Below are 18,933 nucleotides of genomic sequence, written 5' to 3' on the forward strand. Positions count from 1 at the left end.
TCAAATATTATTTATAATGAAATATAATTTCAATTTTGTTAATTTAATAAGTTTGTTATTCAAGAAAATAACTTTCCTATTATGGATATTAGAAATCCTATCCACCTTTATCCCACCTCCCCCATGGGATAATTTTATCCTGTCTATATCCCCCTTATATCCGACTTTATCCTATCCTGAGTGAGCACCAAACATAGGATTGGATAAATTATATCCTATCCTGAATTTTATCCCGACTGCCAAACGCAGCCTAAGTCATTAGGGTCGTCAAAGCCTCATTCGTACCTTCCCAGACTAGACAAGGGCATTAGTCTAGAATTGGTTTGAAATCTCTAGGTCTCACAATGTCATAAAGTGACCGGTAGAAATCGACGATGTGTTGTCTCAACATGCGAGGCTCACGGCACCAATTTTGTTTATCACTTTTCAACATCGAGATCATATTTTGTCGTTTTCTTTGTACGATAGTGGTATGAAAGTATTTAATGTTCTTAGTTACCCATTTAAGCCGATTGATTTATGATCTCATATCTTAGTATTTCTTTTTCTGCCTCCACAACTTCTCAAATTACTCCATGATTTTCTGGGTGGCCTATAGTAGGATATTTTTTGGAGCTTTTTTTTCCCCACTTTGAACAACTCATTAAGATAGGATTAGAGATGCAAAAAGAAAAAATAGAATATAGAAGACGTTGGAATTGTATGTTTTGATTTCTAAATTGCATACTACAATTAGCGATGACTCCTACACACACGGAATGAATCTCTTGAAATAAATATTGCCAACAAAAATGGTAACCACTGATGGAGATAGACATTTAAATCAATCAAGAATTGCATATTATGCTGATATTCATATTGCACTTTGATTCTGGTGCGAGTTGGAGACAATGTTATCAGTTTCGGATTGCTTGTCATGTGGATATTTTGATTATATTGTGATTCTAATGTGAGCTGGAATAACTAGTACCGGACTGGATCAACATCCCCCCACAAACTAACAAGGAGGAACAAACTGTCAGCTTGGATCCTAAGAGACGAAACCAAGTAGATGACAAGCCTTAATAAGAATGTTTGCGGGTTGATCAGCGGAGGATATAAATTGAATACAAAATTTTTTGCGAGTTAGACACTCACTAATGAAGTGATAATCGATCTCCACATGTTTTGTACGAGCATAAAAAACTAGGTTTGCTGTAAGATAAATGGCAAAAAAGTTGTCGCACCAGAGTGTGGGTGGATCAGGTGGTAGAGCATGGCGACCATGAAGAAGATACTCAATCCACAAAACTTCAACGGTTGTGTTGGCAAGGCACTTGTATTTAGTCTTAGTACAGGATCGTGCCCTAGTTCACTATTTGCATGAACACCAAGAGATAAGATTTCGGCCACGAAAAACACAATATCCCCTAACAAAGCGACGGTTAACACGATCACCAACCCAGCTAGCATCAGAAAATGCATGAAGAGCCAATGAAGAAGCGTGAGTGAAGATAAATCCATAACGGGGAGTATCCGCTAGACATCGAAGGATGCGTTTCACAGCCTACCAATGAGTTATGATAGGAGTACAAAGAAACTGACATGCAGTATTCATGGAGAATGCAATATCAGGCCATGTTAGAGTTAAACATTGGAGGGCATCCACAATGCTACAGTAGAGGTGAGGATCAAGTAAAGGGCTTCGCTTGATGTGTGAGGTGGAGAACCCATGTGAATTTTGTGCCCATAGTCTGTGATAGTTCGAACAATTTCCAGATCACAACTCAAGCTCTCGAAGCAGCCTATGAGCTTGCAGAATCAATGAACATCAGAGTGAGAGGAGTCTTGATCACCAACCCTTCAAACCCGTTGGGCGTGACCGTGAGCCGGTCAGTCCCGAAGGACATCCTCGACTTCATGATGAGGAAGAACATCCACCTTGTCTCCGATGAAATCTACTCGGGCTCTGTCTTCTCGTCCTCTTGAGTTCGTGAGCGTTGCTGAGGTCCTCGAGGCACGTGAGTACAAGGGCTCCGAGCCGGTCCACATTGTTTACAGTCTCTCCAAGGACCTTGGCCTCCCGGGTTTTCGGGTTGGCACAATTTACTCATACAATGACGAGGTTGTGACCACAGGGAGACGGATGTCCAGCTTCACACTGATCTCTTCTCAAACGCAACACCTTCTTGCCTGCATGCTGTCCGACAAGAAGTTCGCAAAGAACTACATTGAGGTCAACCGCACCAGGCTGAGGAAGCGGTATGAGAGGATCATCGAGGACCTGAGGAGTGCCGGGATCGAGTGCCTAAAGGGCAACGCTGGACTGTTTTGCTGGATGAACTTGAGCCCTCTTCTTGAGAAGCCCACAAAAGAAGGTGAATTGGATCTCTGGAGGACCATGCTTCATGAACTGAAGCTTAACATATCTCCAGGTTCATCATGCCACTGCTCAGAGCCAAGTTGGTTTAGGGTGTGCTTTGCCAACATGAGTGAGCGCACACTAGAAGTTGCACTTGAGAGGATACACAAGTACATGGAACAAAGAACTTGACACACATATACGTAGAGAATATTTCTTTTTGTCCTCGTCAAAATTAGTGATCATTCTTTAATACAAGTGAAGAAAAATAAAGGGTAAGAAGTATAAATACCGCACTGTGTCCAATTTTTTGTCGGGGAGCCAAACCCGGGTCATGTGTAACTCCAATTGTTGTTGTTCTTCACACACCATGTATGCATCAATTGCCCGATTCTTTGTTCCATGTACTTGTGTATCCTCTCAAGTGCAAATTCTAGTGTGCGCTCACTCATGTTGGCAAAGCACACCCTAAACCAACTTGGCTCTGTGTAGTGGCATGATGAACCTGGAGATATGTTAAGCTTCAGTTCATGAAGCATGGTCCTCCAGAGATCCAATTCACCTTCTTTGTGGGCTTCTCAAGAAGAGGGCTCAAGTTCATCCAGCAAAACAGCCCGGCGTTGCCCTTTAGGCACTCGATCCCGGCACTCCTCAGGTCCTCGATGATCCTCTCATACCGCTTCCTCAGCCTGGTGCGGTTGACCTCAATGTAGTTCTTTGCGAACTTCTTGTCGGACAGCATGCAGGCAAGAAGGTGTTGCGTTTGAGAAGAGATCAGTGTGAAGCTGGACATCCGTCTCCTGTGGTCACAACCTCGTCATTGTATGAGTAAATTGTGCCAACCCGAAACCCGGGAGGCCAAGGTCCTTGGAGAGACTGTAAACAATGTGGACCGGCTCGGAGCCCTTGTACTCACGTGCCTCGAGGACCTCAGCAACGCTCACGAACTCAAGAGGACGAGAAGACAGAGCCCGAGTAGATTTCATCGGAGACAAGGTGGATGTTCTTCCTCATCATGAAGTCGAGGATGTCCTTCGGGACTGACCGGCTCACGGTCACGCCCAACGGGTTTGAAGGGTGGTGATCAAGACTCCTCTCACTCTGATGTTCATTGATTCTGCAAGCTCGTAGGCTGCTTCGAGAGCTTGAGTTGTGATCTGGAAATTGTTCGAACTATCACAGACTATGGGCACAATATTCACACCGGTTCTCCACCTTAAGTCTCTGTCAAATCTGGAAAAAGAATTCCCAAATTAAAGGGCCTGGTTAGCTTAAGGTTTAATGGAGTGACGGACCTTGAAATCCATAATCAAGACGACACTTAAGTGCCATAACTTTAAAATGGTACACTTAAGTGCCATCATCTGAGAAAATGGACACTTAAGTGCCACTCCGCGAAAATCCGCCAAATAGCTGACGTGGCGACTTTCCTGAGCTCGATCCAAACGGCGTCGTTTTGCACGCCGACGCGTGGCGGAAAAATGCAAAAACGACGCCGTTTCACGTCTATGTGTAAATAATAAGATATAAATTAATTAAATTAGATTTAAAATATTCAAAAATTTAAAAAAAATAAGAAAAATTTAAAATTTTTTAAAAATTAAGAAAAATTTTAAAATTAAGAAAATTTTAAAAATTTTAAAAATTAAGAAAAATTTTAAAAATGTTAAAATTTTAAAAATTTTAAAAATAAGAAAAATTAAAAATTTTAAAAAATTAAGAAAATTTTAAAAAATTAAGAAAATTTTAAAAAATTAAGAAAATTTTAAAAAATTAAGAAAATTTTAAAAAATTTAAAAAAATTAAGAAAATTTATTTTTTTTTTAAATTAAGAAAATTTTAATTTTTTTAATTTAAGAAAATTTTAATTTTTTTAATTTAAGAAAATTTTAAAATTTTTAAAAATTAAGAAAATTTTTTAAAAAAATTAAAATTATAAAAATTATAAAAAGTGGGGAGTGGGAGGCCGAACGGGCGGCTCCCTTGCCGCCACCGCCGGCTCCCTCACCACCGCCACCTCCGCCGCCGCCGCCTCCCCCTTTTTTAATTTTTTAATTTTTTTAAATTTTCTTATTATTATTTTTTAAATTTTTTAAATTTTTAAAATTAAAATTTTTTAAATTTTATTATTTTCTTAAATTTTTTTAATTTTTTTATAATTTTTAAAATTTTTAAAATTAAAATTTTTAAAATTTTCTTTTTTTTTTAAATTTTTTAATTTTTTAAAATTAAAATTTTTAAAATTTTCTTTTTTAAAATTTTTTAATTTTTTAAAATTAAAATTTTTAAAATTTTTAATTTTTTAAAATTAAAATTTTTAAAATTTTTTAATTTTTTAAAATTAAAATTTTTAAAATTTTTTAATTTTTTAAAATTAAAATTTTTAAAATTTTTAATTTTTTAAAATTAAAATTTTTAAAATTTTTTAATTTTTTAAAATTAAAATTTTTAAAATTTTCTTATTTTTTAAAATTTTTTAATTTTTTAAAATTAAAAATTTTAAAATTTTCTTTTTAAAAAAAGTTTTAAAATTTTTTAAAATTAAAAATTTTAATTTTTTTTAATTTTTATGCCGATTTGGAGCTCCGGCGGAGCCACGTAGGCAAAAAAATAATAAAATATCACCACGTAGATTCTGGGTCATGGTCGGAGGTGGCACTTAAGTGTCCCACTGAAAAAAGTGGCACTTGGGTGTCATCAAGCTTTGAAGTTATGGCACTTAAGTCATTCCGTCACACAAGCTTATGGACTTGTAGAGTGCATTCACCGGTTTAATGTAAGCCGGTCGACTTAAGCCACTTTGGTATTAAAATATTAGTGAGTCAGGAGAAGTAGGGGTGAGCGGTTCCAGATTCCGCTTGGTTCCATTTGAAATCCTAACTACTCTCGTGTACATGCGTTGGAACCTAAACCTATCTGTCGAACAAGAACCTAAAACCTACTCTGTCACAGGTTCCAAAGTCGATTCTAGGTTCCAATAGTTTTTTTTTTTTTTTCACATTTGAACTATACAACAATAATAGAATATAATCATAAATTTTAAAACAAAGAGAATATTTGGACTAATTTCTACACACCAGCCAATCAAGATCAATAAAGTTGCAAAATCTTTAACATTGTCCATTAACCTAGAGGATGATGTTGACATTAGCCCAAACAAATTCTACGGTATGTGTATCTAGATGACATTGTCCACATATAAAAAAGGGTACAGTAGAATAAAAATGTAAATCCAAGCATTTTATAGAGTAACAGCTAGCACTAGCAGCAAATTGGTCATGACCCATCAAAAAATAAATTGCCCATAAAAGAATGGTCTTGAAATCTCTACTGCTGCTAACATTAATATCACATGGTAAACATTTAGGAAGAGAGTATGAAAACTAGTTGGTACCTTATTTTTCCTCCGTTCCTGTGGAAAAAGAAACACAAAAAGGGAGGGCAGCGTAGGCGAGCGGCGAGACAGTGAGACGCTTGGGTAGAAGGGGCGTCGGGTCATCGAGCTGTGGTGCTGGTGTGGCAACGGTGCGGCGTCCGGTGTAGCGGAGCCCTCGAGCGGCTGCGGGGCGGAGAGCGACGAAGATGAACAGTCTCTTTGCTTCTCTGCTTTTCTGCTTTTTCCATTTTTTCCGTCTCCTCTCACGTCACTTTCTCTCCTGCAGCTGTCTTCTTTTGCTGACCTCCCATTTTTTCAAGACCTTTTCCTTCCTTTTCTTTTATTGTTTTTCCTCAGCAGGTTTTCTTCCCTTTTGTGTTTCTCAAGAACTTTTTCTTCCGTAACCGGTTCCGTAACGGTTCCGGTTCTAGTTCTCAGAAAAAAGGAACCGAGAATTGGATCCAGCCCCTTCAGAATCAGGAACCGAACCGGACCTCGGGTTCTCCGACTCCCGATTCTACCAGGAAATGCGCTCACCCATAGGGAGAAGCCCATTTTTACCCAGGATAATAAGGAGTGGGGACCAGCAAAGCATCGCCGAGGTCGGCCAAAAGGAAGGTCAATAGCTCATTAGCAGCGGTCGCTCCAGCGGTTAAGACTACTCGTCCAGGGTCGAATTTTGCCCTCCCGCCTCGGATTTCCTCCATGAAACTTGCCATCGCCTGCAGAATTATATAGCTGATTAATTCCTATTCTCACAGCTCAGCCACCTTGCTTTTCGCTGTTCCTAGGACTCGAGAGATTTTCAGTATGTACCTTTCGGAAAGTGAGAAGGCCATGGTAATCCTGAAACAAGGCATTCTCTCTAAACCCAGTAGCTCCTTTGCCCCAACAAGATGCCTCTGGATGCTTCTCCAAGTACTCTTCAAGCAAGTCAAATGAGACCTGTTTGAAAGAATCATTAGCCGTATGAATTACATGTGAATTATACTACCATATCACACAATTCAAAGTTCAAAAACCATGGATGGTCTTTGGTGCTGATGCATACTTACTTGGTTCTCATATAATCCCATTTGGATGACCCCAGACTGATTGCTCGCCTCGTTGTAAGGGTCTTCATCGTACGCTTTCCACCCGGCAAAGTAAGGCGAGTTCTCGCCGTGTGTTTCGGAAACTGCGACTCTTGACAGCTGGACGGAGGGAGCAGCCTCATTCTCTATTGCCATTCGCGATAAGCTATTTAGATAATGATGCGAGTTTACTAGTTGATGTGATCCTCTTTGGTGTGTCTTGAGAATAGGATGCAATTCTGTGTGAGAGAGATTGGAGAGGAAGAAAAGAGCACTGTTTTTGGAATGAAGAGGAACTATTAAGTACCTCCCTTTATATAGCGAAGGGAAGAGGTTTGACCAAAGGAAAAGAGGATATTCTATCATTTTGCCTCACAGAAATTGGACGGGAGGAAAGAGAACAGGGAAAAGAAATATTAATGATTGATTCTCTGGGCAAGCATTATCAAAGCTCATATAGGTTCAATCTCAAGTGACAACTGTTTGGCTCCTGTCATCTTTTTTCAAGAATTTTCTTTTTAATTATTATTTCTCTCTCAAAATCACCCAGAGATCCAATTTCGAGAACCAGTTTTTTTTTTGGGAACCAGTTAGGTGGTTGATAAGGGTGTGGTGTTTAAAACATAAATACTTTATAATTAGAGGGAAGTTACATAATGAATTTTTCTAAAAGACACAGTCTCTCTCTCCTCCCTTCCCCTTTGCCTCGTCCACTGGTGGCGGACCGAGCTGGGGAGAGGGGAGCTGAGTGGAAAGGGCAGCGGCGGGCAGCCGCCTTCTTGTATGATTGGTGCTGGGTGTAATTTTATACATATTATATTTCTATAATATTCATATTAAAATTTTATAGCTCATCCCTCTTGAGGAAGTACTGCAAATTTTTTGCCTTAAAAGGCTGTTGATTACTCTTTGGGCAGTTCCCTCTTCCCAATCTTTAATTTGTGAAACCATTGCTTGAAAAAATAAAAGAAAAAAAAAGTTAAAATTCCTCAAAAGCCCAAACCGTGCATGAAGGTGTAACATTCTAAATGCCTAATACAAGTGTATCAATATTTTTAAAGGGTGGTTGTGTTCTGATAGATTGAGAAAGATGCCGGTAATTGCACAAATCATCAACATTCTCATTCTAACAATGTGGAGACAAACTAAAAGCTCTAGAAAGATATCACTACCCCACTTCCATGCACATTAATTGTTGGGACCGCGCAACAAAAGTCCAATACCTTCACCTCGGGAGATCACCAAAAGAGAGCCTTAATCTGAGCCTGTCAATATATCCAGTTGGATCTACCTTCACCCAAAAGCTTAAGCCAATTAGTTATGAACCAATTTAGAAGTTATTAATTACTCTAAACCACATCAATTCTTTGATGTGGGGTTTTTCTAATACAATTCACTCACACATGCATCCTAACATTAATTACCTCTTGGTTCTTAAACAAGATTTGTGGCATTTTAGGGTTTTATGTGTGGTTGATATTGTCAAGAACATTAAACAATATTTGGGTTTTCTTGGGTATGCATTGTTTTAATGATGCAATGTCATAGAAAAGATATATCTTTGATCTTGAATACCCTACTGGACCAAAAAAAAAAAACCTCAATATCCTACGGACCTCATATGCATTACACATGTCCATAAATAGGTTAATGTGCAGAAGATGATGAAAATGGTTTTGTTGCATTATGAACACAAAGGCTTACTGTCAGAATATTTGTCTCAGATTGTGCAGTTAGCGTGGATTCGATTTGCTGACCCACGGCAATAAACAACATGATTTCAGAGCAAAAAAGGGTGAAGCTTGAATGAGAAAATTGAAGGACAAAAGGAGATAAGAAATTAGATGCTTGTTCAAATCATGGACGTGCTGCTCAAGATCAAGAAAAGTTCCCTGTGCCAGAATTTCAACAGAAAGATTTGTGATGAATAGATTGCATTCTTTAATGAGAAGGAAGAAAACGATCACATGGCCTTGGGTCGAGTCTACATTGTGCACACTAGTGAGAACTAAACCAGAAAATAAAAATAAAAAAGAACAGAAGGAGAGAGAGACTAAGTAGCACCAACGTCGATGCGTGACATGTGACATGATATATCGATACGTTATTTTTCAAAAATCATATAATTCCGACACATTAAGACATGTTGTATATTAAATGTATATTTTTATATATACATAATAAACTATCATTTTTATGATTATTTCAATCAAATTAATTTGATTCAAATTTGCAAATAAATAAATAATAAAAAGCCCACAATGAATTACATTAAAAACATTAATTTATCATTTATTAATATCATTCATAATTTCAATTTAACAAATTCAACTTCATTTCAATAATCCATAAAACTTGGAGGAAAAAAAAAACAAGCAATTCACATTCTAAACTCATGTGTTAGATGTGTTAGAAGAAAAGAGAAAAAAAAACTTAATGGGTGAATTATGTACCATCGAAAGTGAGAGTTAGAATAAAAGAGGAGATTAGTGTTTTTTTCCATAATATATATATATATATATATACACATATACATTTTGACCCATCATTTATTGAAAACTTTTAAAATTGACATCACGGGTTGGAATTACGTGTTGGAAACTTGTATTTTAGAATTCCAACTCAATATTGAAGAGCGTCGAGAAAGTTGACCAGGTGTCGAATTTTTCAACACGTATTGACTAAGTGTTGGACAGTGTTCGAGAGTATCGGACATGTGTTAGATTGTCTGAAATGATACAAAAGTTTCTAAAGAGTGTTGGTACTTGAGAAATAGATTGGGATATTATAGGGCCTATTATTAAGAAATTTTTGTAATAATCTGACTAAGAAGGATGAGATATAAAAAATTTACGTGAAACCTTATAAATTACAGTTTGTATCTACTAAAATTGCACCGAGCATCCCCGGTGCGGCAGCTTTACCTCATTGGAAACGTAATTGTACGGGACCAACAGCCTCCGTCATCGGATACGTAATCGTTGGAAGCGCATTTTTCTCTATATTAACTGTAATTCCATAACATCACTTAAACAAAAGCTGTTCCTTGGAAGAGAACCGACTGACGAGGTAACGGTCTGCACCCAACAAAGGCTGAACTTCATTTTTTTACCTCCCTTTTTTGAAAAGATTATGTTTTGTTGGTAAATAAATTATGTTGGTGCGCTTAAAAGGTACAATTTTCTAATGGGAATCGTTCTCCAATTGACAACAATGGACCACACATCTCTCTGGCTGGTCATTGAATTGGCCATCAAGAATATGAATAAAATATTAAACTCATGTCCCTCGAGCACCGGGGTTAACCTTAATAATCACAAATTTTCTATTACCAGCAAGAAGACTGGGAGGGGTCTCCATCGTGGTCAAAGGGGGTGATCACTTTAAGAAAGCAAAAGCAAAATTTTCTACTAAATCATCTGATTAAAACAAGAAAAAACAAGATCAAGCCGTTATTAATTGATCGGACTCGCCTCGAAACTACCCCACTTTGTTTATTCGGGTATGTTGAATTGTGGGAACCGGGTAGATTATCTACCAAACCGGAGGATTATCGACTTATAACCTCGTGCATTAGACAAGCGTGTGCTTGCACAAATTGGGTTATGTGATTAGGTGCCCACAGCAATCAGTACCTTAATCACTTGGAGAAAAAAGAATTGGCTAAATTCTTAATTTTCTTCTACGTGGAATGGTGCCAACTTCTTAAAATGTAGCATGCGAAGGAAGTACCCTAGAAACTGGTGAGGAGCTCAAAATCCCCATTAATTCATCTTTCCCAGCCTGCAATAAAACAAGAGTTCAACTGGAGCTGGCCTTTTCAATATCCCTTTCGAGTTAGATATTAGACCGAGTTTAAGAAATCGGTTTGAACTACGATGGTCGGAAAAATTTCGTAAGGGTTTTCAGACAGCACACTGTTTCAACGTCTGCTCTAGCGGAAGGGCCATCCTTGTCACTCTCTCGCTCAGCATTCGCACTACAGAATCGGCTTCCGATATGTTCCTGTGTTGTCTACTCAGCCGTCTTTGATTGCATTCTTTGCCTAATTGACGGGGGATTCGAATTAAGCGCAAGATTAGTCGGTCAAAGACTGATTTTCGTTTTTCGTTTCTTTTTTTTTGTGCTCATCTGGTGGCTTTTTGCATCACGCAAATAGAGACTGTTCTTTAATTAATAACATTAATTCGTACGATCATATTAAAAAAGAAAAGAAAAAAAGACATGAACATGCGTAGAAAGAGCCATTGCGTGTAGGCCATGTAATCGAGCATTGCACAATTTTGTGATATTACTGAGATGAGGGCGTCAAAATAGGCTAATTAGTTGTGGCCCCTCACTGGTCAGGAATTTTCTTGGAAGATTTATGACCAATTGAAAATTTGCCACGTTGCAATCTTTAGAATAGTCATCCGATCACGCCCTAGAGGGCTAGAAAATATTAAAGATAACTTTAAGAATGGTGGGTGGATTCTGCACTTGGAATAGGTCAGATATGAATCAACATAATCTAACTCTGACTTCACGTTATGGTATCTCATCTTACATCAGAAGATACGTGGCAGGACTCTATTCTTTACATTGAAGAACACCAATGATTCTTTTTTCACGTAACTAATGAAGGATTCCATTATTATGTTCCTATATTTTAAATTGTAATATTTTTCTCAAATTCTCTTTGAACTTATTCCTTTCTAGGATTGGAATCTTTTTTCATTACTATCGGCGGCACTAACCTAAAATGATATATTATTATTATTATTATTATTATTATTATTATTATTATTATTATTTTTTGTAGACTTGCCACGAAAACCCCAAAATCTCTCCCTGATCGTCGCGCCTCACAGTTATTTTTGCTCTCTTCTCGTTACCTCAAACTTGTCGTCCCAGCCCCTTCGTTGCCGCTCATCATAAGCTCCTCTCCCTCCCTCCCTCTGTGATATAGTCTCACACCTCAAACAATTAAAAATAGGTTGCAATCTCAATGGGATTATTAACTCCCATATTTTTAGAATCTGCTATCTCAAGGAAGATGTCAATTTTATCACGGGTATAGCCGATTCATTCAATTTAGTTGTATGCGTGCACTCGCGCGCGAGTAGACAGGGAGATGGCCGACACAGGCTAGTGGTGTCATGCGGCCAAGACAGGCTAATTCTTAATTTCTTTAGCGTTTGCGACTTAATTGGTACTTGTTTGTTTGTGTGTTTATTTTTCGTAGTTGGATATGTTTGATCTTGTTCTCCCTTTTCCTAATTTAATAAGTGCACAAATCCAGCTTTTCCCAACAATGCAAAACTTTCCACGCGCTCTCTCAGTCCGCACCGGCCAGCTGACATTGGAACTCATGAAAAAGCGGAAAATTTTTAATGTTGTTGTTCGTGAAGTCAGAGTGGGAGATCTCACGATTTTTCAAACGCAAGCTTTGACAATTGGAAGAAAAACAATATACTTTTCAGAAGGGAGCTTAAAGTCGAGGCGTGACAAAGTAATGTCATGGGAAAGAGTGAATTAGTTACCATTTAGCAGGTCCCATCTTCTTACATTAGAATTGCAAGCAAATTCAACTTGTCACATGATATCATCCTTAATCCACCTAAGTTATATCCGAGGAATAGTCTTACCTTGAAAGCTAAGGGCACACATGGCAATGCAAAAATTTTGTTTCAGAAATAATTTTTTTATTCCAGACTTATTTTTGGAAGATAAATTTGTTTGATGATGCAATTTCATTTTTTTCAAAACAGAAATGAAAAGTAATTTTATTTATTTATTTCTGGAACAAAAATGAGAAATAATAATTCTTCTCATCACTCGTCCTCTCTACTAGTTGGCCACCCACCCGCTTTCTGCCATGGCTGTCCGCCGCCGCCACTGCCACCATCTGTGGCCCTTTGAGAGGGAGAAATTTTGACAATTGGAAGAAAAACCATATACTTTTCAGAAGGGAGCTTAAAGTCGAGGCGTGATGAGGTAACTAATGTCACGGGAAGGAGTGAATTAGTTGCCATTTAGCATCGCAAAATGGCCAGCCCCATCTTCTTACATTAGAATTGCAAATTCAACTTGTCACATGAAATCATCCTTAATCGACCTAAGTCATATCCAAGGAATAGTCTTTACTTTTTAGCTAAGGGCGCACATGACAACGCAAAATTTTTATTTCTGAAACAATTTTTTTTATTCCAAACTTATTTCTGGAAGAGAAACTCGTTTGATGACGCAATTTCGTTTTTTCAAAACAAAAATGAGAAGTAATTTTTTTTTAAATTTCTGGAACAGGAATGAGAAATAATAACTCTTCTCATCTCTTGTCCTCTCAACTAGTTAGCCACTCACCCGCTATTTGCCATGGCTATCTGCCGCCATCGCCATCTATGGCCCTTCGAGAGTGAAAAAATTTGACAATTGGAAGAAAAACCATATACTTTTTAGAAGGGAGCTTAAAGTCGAGGCGTGACGAGGTAACTAATGTCATGGGAAAGAGTGAATTAGTTACCATTTAGCATCGCGGAATGGCCGGCCCCATCTTCTTACATTAAAATTGCAAATTCAACTTGTCACATGATATCATTCTTAATCAACCTAAGTCATATCCGAGGAATAGTCTTACCTTGATAGCTAAGGGAGCCCAAGACAATGCAAAATTTTTGTTTCAGAAACAATTTTTCTATTCTAGACTTATTTCTAGAAGAGAAATTCGGATAATATTGCAATTAGGGCTTGACTTTTAGTGATGTATGACCAAAATTGAAGAAATGTGAGCATTTGAGTTTGGATTTAGGTGACAAAATCAAAATGGATTGAAGAAATGACTTGCCTAGGGTGAATGAGGCATGCAATTTGCAAGATCGGAGCAAGTCCGAAAAATTGAGAAAAACGAAACTGTGAATTTGCAATTGGTGGCATCTGAAAACATGGATAGTTCTTGAACCATCCGTGATTGTCACAAATCAACACAGTCGCGAGTTGCCAAGTACACGTGAAATGACACATTACGTCTCAAACACCATCACACCATCATTAGATGAAACTTGACAGAGTCCAATTTGGGTATCAAATAAAAGTCGTACTTTCTTCTTTTTTGGTGAATTTAGGGTCAGAATTGAATTTCGAGGTAAAATTGAAGTGTTTTTGCGCAAAGGCCAAGCAAAGTGATTGCATGCTCCACCGGCACCGGTGCCAACGCATTACTTCAGCTGCGAATTGAGCTTCGCCAAAGAAAGCAATTCAGTTCCCCTCTCTCTCTAAAAGTAATTCTCTCTCTCTCTCTCTCTCTCTCCCTCTCTGGAAGTTGAAGGTGAAGAAGGTGAAGAAGGTGAAGGAGGAGGAGAGGGCATGGGGATCAGATTCATAATGATGGTGAACAAGCAAGGCCAGACCCGCCTCGCCCAGTACTGCGAGTACCTCACCCTCGAAGAAAGGCGCGCCCTTGAGGGCGAGATCGTCCGCAAATGCCTCGCCCTCACCGAACAACAGGTTCCGCCCCCGCCTCCCCGACGCCTTTACTGCCCCCTAATTTCCAATAAACTCCAATGGATAATGTCATTGGAAGAGTTCATTTTCATATTTATTTTTTTCAAATTTAGAGGTGATTATTCTTTTAGGGCTCTCTCTCCATGGACCGGCGGAAGAGGGGAACCTAACGCAATTGACCACTCCGGTAACATGCGCATCGAGTGGTTGGACAAGCACGTCATCATTTTGGATCGAGATTGACCCATAAGGATATCAGAGCTTGGTCTTCGGACACTTCTTGGGCATATCCACTATGAGCAAAAAGGGGCTCTTTTCATGAGTTTCTAGGATGCCTTCATGTCTTATGTTAGTGTCGTTTTAATTAATGATTTCTTGCTTGTTTGATGAGTTTGATGAATGCTCATTTTATAAGACATAAAATTTCATGATGCGGAAGCCAGAATCAATTAAAGACAAACCTCCAGCCATTATTCTTGTTCACGTTCGTCAGAAAAACCTGAAATCAAAGAAAATTGAGGACACACTACTAACCTAATTCTCTCACGCACTGATGGTGTATTCCAAATATGAGAGTTTGTGTTAGATCTTGTCATCACCCGTCAGAAATGAACATACGTTCCTTTTTATACACCGTCTCCCATCAAGACGGTTACCAAATGAGTGGTTGTCACGAAAGGGTACGAAGCGTGGAAAAACTTTATGTCGAATAGTCGCAACTTTAAGAGAAAATGTGGGTCTAAAATGTGGGATCACAAAAAAATAAATAACATTCTCCCACTTGATCCCATCATTTTCATCATATGGATTATTCAACTAATTCCACGAAAACTTTATTCTTAAAGAAAAGAAACAAAACATATGGATTATGATGACATGTCCTCTAAGAGTGAGTAATATCTTCAATGTATCACAATGCATCTTATTTCTTTAATGTCAGCCCATATGTGACAACATATCTTAATGAATAAACCCTATGTTTATTCTACAACCAAGGTTAAATGTTATTCTCATAAACAACATAATGTGTACACAAAAATTGAGAATCAACATTACAACTGAATAAGAGTTTCATACAACAGAAATCGCCCAAATGACGACAAATTACATTATGGGACCCACTCCCATACTTGTCACATGATTATTATATTTTATTGATGGCATGCCTTTAGTTAAAGGATCAGCTATCATCAATTCAGTGCTAACGTGTTCAATGACCATTTTATTCTCCTTAACACGTTCCCTTATGGCTAAATACTTAATGTCGATATGCTTATTTCGACTGCCACTTTTGGCATTTTTAGCCATAAAAACCGCAGCTGAATTGTCACAATATATTCTTAATGGCCTAGAAATTGAATCAACAATTCTAAGCCCAGCAATGAAACTCTTCAACCATACACCATGCGAGATAGCCTCAAAACAAGAAACGAACTTAGCCTCCATAGTGGAAGTAGCAGTCAAAGTTTGCTTGGCACTTCTCCATGACATGGCTCCGCTAGCTAACATAAAAATGTATCAAGATGTTGATTTTCGTGAATCAACGCAACCCACGAAGTCCGCATCCGAATAACCGACCACTTCCAGGTTGTCATTTCGTCTATACATAAGCATATAGTTTTTGGTACATTGTAGGTATCTTATCACTTTCTTTGCAGCTCTCCAGTGGTCTAAACTTGGATTACTCTGATATCTTCCCAATATTTCCACAGCAAAAGCAATGTCAGGTCGAGTGCAAACCTGAGCATACATCAAGCTTCCAATAGCAGAAGCATATGGAATGTTGTACATTTGTTCCATTTCTAGATCATTCTTCGAGCATTGGTTCAAATTGAACCTATCACCCTTCACAATGGGTGCTATACTTGGTGAACAATCTTTCATCCGGAATCTTTCTAGGACCTTATTGATATAGGTTTCTTGAGATAATCCTAAAATGTCTCGAGGTCTATCTCTATGGATCTTAATGCCAATGACATAAGATGCATCACCTATATCTTTCATGTCAAAACTCTTATAGAGAAATTGTTTCACCTCATGTAGCAACCCCTTATCATTGGTTGCAAGTAGAATATCATCCACATATAGCACAAGGAAACAAATTTTGCTCCCACTGACCTTCTGATATATACATTGATCCATGACATTCTCTACAAAACCAAATGAAGAGATGACTTCATTGAACCTTAAGTACCATTGGCGGGATGCTTGTTTCAAGCCATATATAGATTTCTTAAACTTGCACACCAAATGCTCACCTTTATTAAAGGAGAATCCTTCAGGTTGTTTCATGTAAACCTCCTCCTCTAGTTCTCCATTGAGAAATGCCGTTTTCACATCCATCTGATGTAATTCCACATCAAAATGGGCAACCAAAGCCAAAACAATACGAAAAGAATCTTTCTTAGATACAGGAGAAAAAGTCTTCGTGTAATCGATTCATTCCTTTTGAGTGAATCCTTTGGCAACAAGTCTAGCTTTATATCTTTCAATGTTACTCAATGAATCCTTCTTAGTTTTGAAGACCCACTTACAACCAATGGCCTTCGCACCATCAGGTAACTCAACCAAATCCCAGACTTTGTTAGATGCCATAGAACTCATATCTTCCTTTATGGCATTGTATCACAAATTGGATTTATCACTATTCATGGCTTGTGAAAACGTTTTGAGATCACTCTCAGCTCCAACATTGTAGTCAGACTCTTGTAAATACACAATATAATCACTAGAAATAGCCGATTTCTTTATTCTAGTAGATCTTCTCAATGTTGTATCAACATTCTCTTTAGGAGCGTGTTGCTGAACTGGTTGTTCAACAGTTTCTGGTAATTGCTGAACAACTGGATCTTCTAGATCAATATCAGCAGGTTGTAAAACTTCAACGATTGGTTGTTCAATAGCCGGCTGAACTGAAGGGGCATTATAAGCAATAACTGACATTAAACTTGAGGTGGAAGGTTGAGTGTCTGAATGATCTTTCTTAGGATCATGGTCCTTCGATCGATCGCTCCCACTAATCAAGTCATTTTCAAGAAATTTAGCGTTTCTTGATTCCACAATCCTAGTGGTGTGAGATGGACAATAAAATCTGTATCCCTTAGACCTTTCGGCATATCCAATGAAATACCCATTTACGGTCCTCGAGTCCAACTTCTTTTCTTGTGGATTGTAAATTCTCACTTCGGACGGGCATCCCCAAACGCGCACATGATGCAAACTCTGTTTCCAACCTTTAAATAACTCAAGGACAGCCTTGGTCGGAACTCGGTTTAATATGTACACTGCCGTCTTAAGTGCTTCAGTCCACAAGGATTTAGAAAGTTTGGAGCTACTATGCATACTACGCACCATGTCCAATAAGGTCCGGTTTCTTCTTTCCGCTACGCCATTTTGGTCCGGAGAACCAGGCATAGTATATTGGGCAACTATTCCATGCTCTTGAAGAAACCTTGCAAATGGACCGGGTGCTGTCCATTTTGAGTGTATCTACCATAAAATTCTCTACCTCTATCTAATCTCACGATCTTAATTTGCTTACTGCATTGTTTCTCTACTTCTGCCTTAAATACCTTAAAGGCCTCTAATGCTTCATACTTATTATGAATCAAGTAAATATACATGTAACGTGATTAATCATCTATAAAAGAGATGAAGTATTTCTGACCATAAGAGTCCATATCTGGACTACATATATTCGTATGTATGATTTCTAATATTTCTGTACTCCTCTTGGCACATTTCTTTGACTTGTTAGTATGTTTTTCCTTTATGCAGTCTACACAAGTATCACAATCAGTAAAATCTAAAGTACTGAGTACTCCATCATTTACCAATCGTTTAATTCTTTCTTTGGAGATATGTCCCAATCTCCGATGCCACAACATAGAGGAATGTTCTTTCACAACACATCGTTTCATACTAGCATTATCATGAACATGCATCGCATGATAATAGGCATTGTCTTGGAAATTAATTTGAAAAAGACCATCAGACAAATACCACTCCCGACAATTTCAGATTTAAATGATAAACAGAAGTTTGAATCTGAAAAGTTAAAAGAGTATCCCAAAGGTACAAGTCTTGAAACTGAAATTAAGTTTCTAGAAAAACTAGGTACATAAAAGGTCCTTTCCAAATTCAAAATAAAGCCACTATTGAGAACTAGTCCGCATGTCCCAATAGCTTCCACATGCGAACGCATCTTGTTTCCTGAATAGATGCTTTGTTCACTTCCCACTGGCTTCCTGTGGTTTTGAAAACCCTGCATGAAATTCGAAATATGGATTATAGATCCAGAATCAATCTACCAAGTGTTGTGACTTACATAAGTCATATTAGATTCATAACAAACACAAGAGATTGGATTACCTTTCTTCTCGAGCCAGGCCTTAAATTTGACACAATCCTTCCTTATATGCCCCTTCTGTTTACAGAAGAAACATTTGGATTCTTTCTTAATGTCAGCTTGGGGAGGTATTTTACCTTTTCCCTTATGATTGCCATGGCCCTTATTTTTTCCTTGTGTTGCCAAATGAGCACTTTCTCCCAATTCCATAATCAGTCTTTCTTCCTCTTGAACACACATGGTCATGAGTTCATTAATTGATCATTTATTCTTATGTGTGTTATAAGAGATCTTGAAAGGTGCATACTGTTGTGGG

The 18,933-nt window shown here is 38.0% G+C and overlaps 2 pseudogenes; one reads left to right on the plus strand and one right to left on the minus strand.

Moving 5' to 3' along the window:
- Positions 1 to 1,584: 1,584 nt before the first annotated feature.
- Positions 1,585 to 2,533, plus strand: LOC120291640 (annotated as a pseudogene).
- A 140-nt stretch (positions 2,534 to 2,673) lies between these two features.
- Positions 2,674 to 7,086, minus strand: LOC104439034 (annotated as a pseudogene).
- Positions 7,087 to 18,933: the final 11,847 nt, after the last annotated feature.

This window comes from Eucalyptus grandis, chromosome 3, assembly GCF_016545825.1.
Source record: "Eucalyptus grandis isolate ANBG69807.140 chromosome 3, ASM1654582v1, whole genome shotgun sequence".
In the NCBI taxonomy this organism is placed as follows: Eukaryota; Viridiplantae; Streptophyta; class Magnoliopsida; order Myrtales; family Myrtaceae; genus Eucalyptus; species Eucalyptus grandis.